Genomic DNA, 8,617 nt, shown 5'->3' with positions numbered 1-8,617 from the left:
GCAAACTATTCAAAAACTCCAATAAAATATATAGAAAAAGTGCCATGTGTAGTGTTACTTTTCATGCTTTTGGGGAGTCTTAGCATGGAATGTTCTCCCCGCTCTCAAGCCATCCTGTCGCGATAACTGGTGAAGGGGTGGCCAGGGAGGGGGGGGGGGGCTTCTCTCGATAGGGTGCGGCCATCCCCGCTCTGCCCCCCACCCTTTCGAAACATCGACAATCCCTTCCCCGCTTGCTCTCACTTTGTTTGCTTTTGTTTTGTGTTGTATTTTTTTGTTGTCTCCAGCCCGGTTGAAGAATTAATGTGTGTTATACCCCGACCCCTCTGGCTATGTAATGACGCAATCGATCCGCAACTTTTAGTTCTTGTATATCACGTCGATATGTCATCATCTGTGGGATTACCCAGAAAGGTGGGGGACTGAGGCCATGTGGCATGTTATCTTTTAATGGAACTTTATACAGAATACTTACCCTCATCCTATGTGGACGAGCCCCATCCTCAACTTGGAAAACATTTGTTGTTGCTCGTCCCTGACATTGCTTCCTTCAACAACGCCAAGATATATAGATGCCACATTTACTTTGATTTTGTGATATCTGTGGCCATGAGCAACTAGAACGAGCCCCTCCCAATCCCGGCTTTGACACATGCGTCTAATTCTTGAGCCAGTTTGTCAGAAGATACAATGAAAGATAAAATGAAAGATGTGCCCATTCTCAGGTGCATGTTATTGGTCAAGTGGGATTGTACATATCATGAATGTTAATTTCGTCGTGAGTCTGCCAGAAGGGCGTTAACTCCGCTCACACTCGCTCACGCCCTTCTGCCAGACAGAAAAATTGAAATCGGAGCTCGCACATGCTTCCCTTCGCTTTCTGCCCCCTTTTCTGCCAGCTGCATGACGAACTTTTTTCATTATGTATTCACCGTATTCTAGGGAAATAAGCATGAATGTTCAATGTTCCAGGGGTATGTATTTCCATAATATTTCCAGTTTTCTTGTTAAACATTAAATGCACAAGATCATGAAGCAGAATTACCATAAAAATAAACGTTAAAGGACAAGTCCACCCCAACAAAAACTTGATTTGAATAAAAAGAGAAAAATTCAACAAGTATAACACTGAAAATTTCATCAAAATCGGATGTAAAATAAGAAAGTTATGACATTTCAAAATTTCACTTCATTTCACAAAAACAGTTATATGAACGAGCCAGCTACATCCAAATGAGAGTCGATGACGTCATTCACTCACTATTTCTTTTATTTTTTATTGTTTGAAATATGAAATATTTTTATTTTCTCGTCATTGTCATGTGAAATGAAGTTTCATTCCTCCCTGAACACGTGGAATTCCATTATTTTAACATTTTGTGCTTCAGGCAAGGAGGTCCTAATCGTCAAATTCGTAAAAATTGAAATATTGTATAATTCAAACAATAAAAAAACAAAAGAAATAGTGAGTGAGTGACATCATCAACTCTCTCATTTGGATGTAACTGGCTCGTTCATATAACTATTTTGTTAAAAATAAGCGAAACTTTGAAATGTCATAACTTTCTTATTTTACATCTGATTTTGATGAAATCTTCAGCATTGTGCTTGTCTGATTTTTCTCTATTGATTCAAATCAACATTTTTCTGAGGTGGACTTAACCTTTAAATGAGTAGAGGTAATGATTAAGTACGGTCAGTAAAATTAGGCAACGTAAGTTTCTACTGTAAGTATCGGAAATACCCCCCCCCCCCCATAAGAGAGCCCTTTCAGTATAAGTGTTTCGCACGATTCGCGTGCTCACTACAGCCCACTACCGGGAAATGCTTTGGCTCTACCCCCCCCCCCCCTTCAACGAGGCCCTTTAAACCACTCGTCACCTGATGAAGGAAAAAAAATCGGTCTCGCGGGCCTTCGGTCTCGCGGGCCTTCGGTCTCGCGGGCCCTCGGTCTCGCGGACCCTCGGTCTCGCGGGCCCTCGGTCTCGCGGACCCTCGGTCTTGCGGACCTTCGGTCAAGTGGTCGGACCCCGTTTTAATTTTTAGTGTAACTTTATGTTTAGTGTAACTTTATGTTTAGTGTAACTTTATGTTCTTCAAGACAAGAGGTATAGCCTATAAAAAAATCAAACATATTCGACTTTGCGCGATATCCAAGCATGCAAGCATATCGACTTTCCCTCTTTCATGCTATTGAAGGCCTATGTTTTAATCTCAAAACTATCTTTATTGAAGGAATTTGTTCCTGTATGTTGTATCTTCCTTTTTTTTTTTAAATCACTCTTAAAAATTTAAGGTAATATATTTCAATGTGTAAGTTTTTTTTTATTGCATCACAATACATTGTACACAAAAAATACTCAAATCTTATAGGGACGTCCATCCCAACTAACAACTAAACTCAATTTGAATAGCAAAAGAGAAAAATCAAAACTTTCTCCCAAATCGGATGTAAATATAATATAAGAAATTTCTGACATTTTAAAATTTTACTTATTCTCACAAAATAGTTTGTACAAAATAGTGACATGCAAATATTATAGAGTCGATGATAAATAGATACTCGATCATAATTTCTTTCGTATTTTATTGTATGAAATAATCTTTTGAATGGATATTAAGTTATTACTTGATTCGCAATATGTTACAACAGTGGCAAATACATATTCTCAGTGAGGAATCAAATTTTGATTCACAAATAGGAGGAAATGAAATATTTTATATTATATCATAATGAAATAGAAAAGAAATAGTAAGTGGGTAACGTCATCAGCTCTCTAATTTTCATACCAAAGAAGATGTGCATTATGATGCTTTGTGAAATGAACCGAAATTAAAATAATGCCATAATTTTCTCATAGCTTCGGATTTTGAGTAAGTATTTGGAGTTATGTTTGTTTTATTTTTTTGTATTTCAATTCAAATCAGCTTCTTGCTTGGGTAGACTTGCCTTTTAAATGGCAACAACCTTGAAAATTTCATCGAAGTCAGATGAAAAGTAGCCTTTTAGAATTTTGCTTTATTTAAAGATCATTATGAACATGCCAGAAATGAGCTAGTGGTATATTCTCTTCCCGATTTTCGTTTTGTATATACTAAGAAACAGGGAAATTAAACATGAAACATGCAATTTCAAGTATTCAGATGTTATCCTTCAAAATTTAAGAAAAAGAATATAGGCGATTGATTAGTGTGGGATGGTATGCCTATATATTGCAACTTATTTTACAAGGATTTCGTACGCACTGTATATAAAAATGAAATAAGTGTGGACATGGCACATAGAGATATATACTCTCTGTGGCATGGCACATCAGCTCATTCATTGTTTAAAAATACTATAGACTTAAGGACGTCATGCATACAATTATATTCTCACCAAAATGATAATGTCAAACTTACAAATTCAACAACTTAAAATTGGCTATTTCTATCCGAATTTGATGAAATTTGCCGTATTTTATGTTTCAAATCACTATTTTCAGCCTGCAGTGTGATGTGCATTACATTGACAAAGAATTCTAACTTGTATATCTGTTCACTGGTCAGATTCAATAATATTTTTGTGCTCGATAATAATGCGTCCAGATCACAAGAAAGGGGATATAGGAAAGGGAGAAAACAAATACAAGGAGTACAGTGAAATACAGAGGATTAAAGATTTATTTGTCATAGTCAATAAAACTAGCGGTATGCAAATGTACCTGGTTTTACGTCAAAGAATAACTTTCAAAGTTGTTTTCTTTTACTTTATAACAAATCTCTGACAAACAAGAATTCTTTAAATAGGACGAAAGGAATGTTTTTCGCTTGATTTCATGATGATGACGGGTGTTTGAATGAAAGAAAACAAGGTGCAGAGAGCAAACACAAGAACTATTTACAAGAAATTAGACAATAGAGTCCCAAATATACGGTTGCATTTAACACGTGAGTGCTCTTGTGAACAATAATTATTATACTCATAGAAAAAGTGGCACCATGGAAATGATCCCTGTTGGTTTTATCGTGGATCTAATAGCAGATTTGGTTTCAATGCATCCGAATTTTACTTTAACTTCTCTTTGATTTCATAAGATATCCGTATATAGTGGAAGACAGAAGGGTTAATACAGTCAGAACAATTTTCACGATCGCACTTGTTATTTTCAAACGTATTTCGAAAATTAAGAGTTTAATTGTATAAAAGACTGTAAAGTATACGGCCGTTCGAAATAGTATTATCTGAGATCATGTTGAATAATTTATTCATTAAAAAACACTCAAAAAATGAAACTGTGGATGGTCGAGGAGGGAGTATTTGCGTTTTTAGAAAATGCTGTCTCCCATTGACCCTTTACCCTGTGTAAGACCTATTATATCTGATATAATCAAAAGGGATGTTGCCGGGGATGTTCATTTTGGCCAAAGTTTGTTGTGAAAATACCAGATAAAAGTCATTCAAGATGTTGGTGAAGGTTTGAGGAAATCCATTAAAGATGAAGAAAGTTTTTAGACTGATTGTAAGTTTTTGATTTGTGATTTCATAATTTCATAATTTATACAAACAGCCTTTCCATGCGTGATGTATTATAAAATGTATGAATTTCAATTTATTGATTTATTGTTCATAATGAATAAAACGCATTTCTTTAAAGAGCGGGTGTGACATGATTTGTCTGTTGATATACTGAAGGTACAATAAAAACATTTTTTTTCGAGAAAATTTTCTTTTTTTGTTGTTACTACACAATATATGGAGAAGCTGCTCCCATATGAATTCACAAATAAAAATTCTAATTATTTGTTTAATCTTTCATGGATTTTCCTCAACCTTCACCAATATTTTTAATAATATTTTTCATGCCATTTTGCAATAAACAATGTTTAAGTATTTTCAGTAAATTCTTGACTCTTTTGTTCGTTAGAATTTTGTATACATAATATGCTCCTGTTTTGGCACATGTCCTTTTGGTGACTCTTTAATTTTTTCTTTAAAAAGGAAAAGTTCAGTGATCTGATATTGACTAAAAGGCTCAGACATAGATTTGCATATGACAAACAGTGGTTACCGACCCCTGAGAGCAACACCGGACTCAACCCTGCAAACAAGCAGTGAAATGTTAGTGTTTGGGCACTTCAATAACATGATAAAGAAATGTTGTTCCCTTCCAAAATGGCATCTCCAGAAAGGGATTTCTTAGACCATGAACCATACACATCTGTTTTGATGAACTGAGCTATATTATATCGAATACAGTACTTCTGCGTTTAGCTTCGTATTGTTGAAAAAGAAAATCACTCTTTATCCGTATACAATATAATGTCCGACTGTCCGTAATTATAGAATTGCCCGATGCAACACAAAAGCAAAAATTATTATTTTCAACAACAAAACAGCAACGACAAAAGAAAGTTTAATTTCTGAAATACTTTACAAAATATAAAAGCAAGTAATTATTTTCAGGTCACTCCCTTCATTTTATTTTTATAAGTTCAATACATAGGATTTGTTATTTTGCACACAGATTCCATGGACTTTAACTTGAGGGGTCATTTTGATCTGTTATGGTCATAACTCAAAATCATACCTGACAAATTTAAGCTCGGGGGACACAGTTGTTATAGGTCATGGGGTAAGGATTATTATGGACAAACTTGTCTGGCAAAATAAGGCCTATATGGCCTAAAGGGTACTGGAATAAAGTTTCTGCCCCTTTCTCTGAATGAATCGAGCTAAGCTTTCAGACTTACAAAAGGCTACTTTCAAGATTCTTAAGAATAAAACATTGTTATGGAGAAAGAATATTGATTATAGCAACCAATTTTCATGATTTTAATGAACTTGGACCTCATAATCATGTATACTGGGAGACAGCAAGCAGTACACAAACAAGGTGATGCTTTTATTTAAAGATTTATCTTACTGTCATATCTAGATGATTGTTTAGCGTAATAATGACTTTACCTATATACAAGACTGAAGTTTTGACATTTTTGCTGTTGATCTATATCGTATACTTTTCTATACAGTAGTATTGTCGGCATAAACACAATACACGAGGTTTAGTTTGTAAAAGCTTACAACTATATGAACTAAAAAATAGCATGACCAACTCGTATTAAAAAAATGATATACCCTCTGTAGTGTTTTCAAACAGAGTTAGAGGCGAGGCTCGACAGGTCTGCACACTTCTTCTCTGAAGTACATGATTATAATGATGATAATTAGGTTAGTGATTTCTGATATGCCCTCTTTAAAGTCAGAATTTCCATCGCTGCTTGTTAGATAACACCTTGTTGCATCCGATTATACAGGGAAAGGGTAAGTTGATTCGACGGGAATGGCTGGAAGCTAATAACAGGGGCAAGGAAAGGGGTATTACAATCAAGGGGAGGGGGAAACTCTCTCCCCTATGGCAGACACACCCAAATTTTGTAGACGAGTTTCTGGATGTTGCAGCAAGCAGGGGCGTAACATGGGTCAGTGGCCGGGGGGGGGGGCGGGGGGAGGGGACAGAGCAAAAATGATTCCCGGTCACATTATGGTATGAACAGGATTTTGACGTTTTGAATGATGATTTTGAAATAATGATGACAATAACATTTAGGCCTATAGTATATGGCACTTTATATACGTTTTTTTCAAAGCGCACAGGTGGGCTAGCTGATTAATGTAAACAATGAATAACATTAAAACAAAGACTATGCCAATGTTGAAAAAAGATTCTAACTTAATATATGGGGTGATAATATAGCTTCTCATTCTCCTCTCTCCAGGACATTTCTGGGAGAGTACTACTTTGAAGGTTCAAGGTCCTTTGTCTCTTTCCCCCGTTTTTTGTTGTTGTTTATTTTCCCGGTGAAATCCGCCAGGTAGGGGCAGCTTGCCCCCCCCCCGCCTGTTACTTTTTTTTTCATATTGTTTTATTCTGATTCCATGAACAAAAATGTATAACATTTAAATTTAACATTTCAAAACACATAATATTTTACATTTCATATTTGGACTTTTTTCACTAACTTAATACAAGCATAAATCATATATAACTTAAAGGAGAAACAATGAAATCAGTTATAAAAATGGTTGAAACACCACTCCTCCCCCCCCCCCCGCCCCAATCAAAAAGTCTTCCCTTGCACATTTGTGGAGGGCTATTTATACATGGAATACAAAGAAAGAACAAAACAAAGTAGACCCAAATCCAAAACAAACCAATTAACAAATAGATATACTGACACTAGGATCCCCTTAAAAAATACATATAATATACCTAACACTTTTCCTTTCATGTATCAAAAATTCAACAATGATTTAAAACTATATGAGATTACTTGGCTTGCACTCATCAAAAACAAAGCAAATCAAAAAAAGAAATCGACAAGTAAAAAAAAAAAAAAAAAAAAAAACATCCCAAAGAATCACCCATCCCAAAGGAATGCCACTGTCTGATCACCCCCCCCACACACACACACACACACATACACACAAGTTAGGTTCAGCCCTCCGACCCTGAGCTGAAGATTTGGTCAAGTTCATCCTTTCTTTGGGGGATTTTTAGTTGTTGGTTACATAGCCCAATTCAATCCAGTCTTTAGCATACCGGTAATCCCGTATTGCCTACCTGTCTTAATCTGACTGCACTGCCATTTTGCACTTTGAAGGGTGCCAGTTCTTGCTCGATTCCAATTCTCTAACTTGATCTGATGTCTGGGCTAGATCTCGACACTTTGGTTTGTGAAAGATAATTCAAAGGGGGCACTTTTGTTGTTGACGAGTCAAGATTTTGTGGAATAATTCACTAGTTGGTGCTTTGGTGAGTAGATCTATGCCATACTCCCTGGCCATTTTCGCGGGTCTGCTATCTCATCTGGGTTGGTTTGACCATGCCAAGCCTAGCCATGGACCTATTACTGGATCTAACTATTATTGCGGACGAAAACTTTTATTTTAAAGCTTCAATTCAGTCTCTGCACGATACGACCGGAAAAGTTCGTTTCAATGCGACAGACACCCATAAAAGGGATGGTCCGGGCTAAAAGTAATTATAGCTTTATAGAGTAGAATTCACTGAGCAAAATGCCAAAAATTTCATCAAAATCGGATAACAAATAACAAAGTTATTGAATTTTAAAATTTAGCAATATTTTGTGAAAACAGTCGTCAGGCCTTGGGTGTGGTTGGTCACAAATAAAAAGATCTGAAAAAAAGATGAAGAGTATTGAAAAATTCTGAAATCTATAGAAAGAGCTCCCATACTTTTTGTACAGAGGAAAGCCAAATTGCTGAAATTCAGCTAAAAATCAAGACAAAAAAATCTGAAATCAGATAAAAATCTGAACTCTCACACCCCTGCGTCATGAATATTCATTAAGTGGGCTGGAGATGTGACATCATCAGCCCATTTAATGAACTCTCACACCCCTGCGTCATGAATATTCATTAAGTGGGCTGATGATGTCACATCTGCACTTGTTCTTTTGTATTCTATTATATGAAATTAGGTTTACGGGTATTCAAATTTTTTCCTCAAAGAACTAGAAAAAATGGATTGATTGGTGATTGGTGATTTTTTTACCTGATTGCTAAGAAAGCATGAATGCTTGTAAGCAAGCAACCAGAGGACCGACGGCTTAA

This window comes from Lytechinus variegatus, chromosome 7, assembly GCF_018143015.1.
Source record: "Lytechinus variegatus isolate NC3 chromosome 7, Lvar_3.0, whole genome shotgun sequence".
NCBI classification, from domain to species: domain Eukaryota; kingdom Metazoa; phylum Echinodermata; class Echinoidea; order Temnopleuroida; family Toxopneustidae; genus Lytechinus; species Lytechinus variegatus.
The sequence above is the reverse complement of the archived record's forward strand: the minus strand, read 5'-3'. Positions refer to the sequence as shown.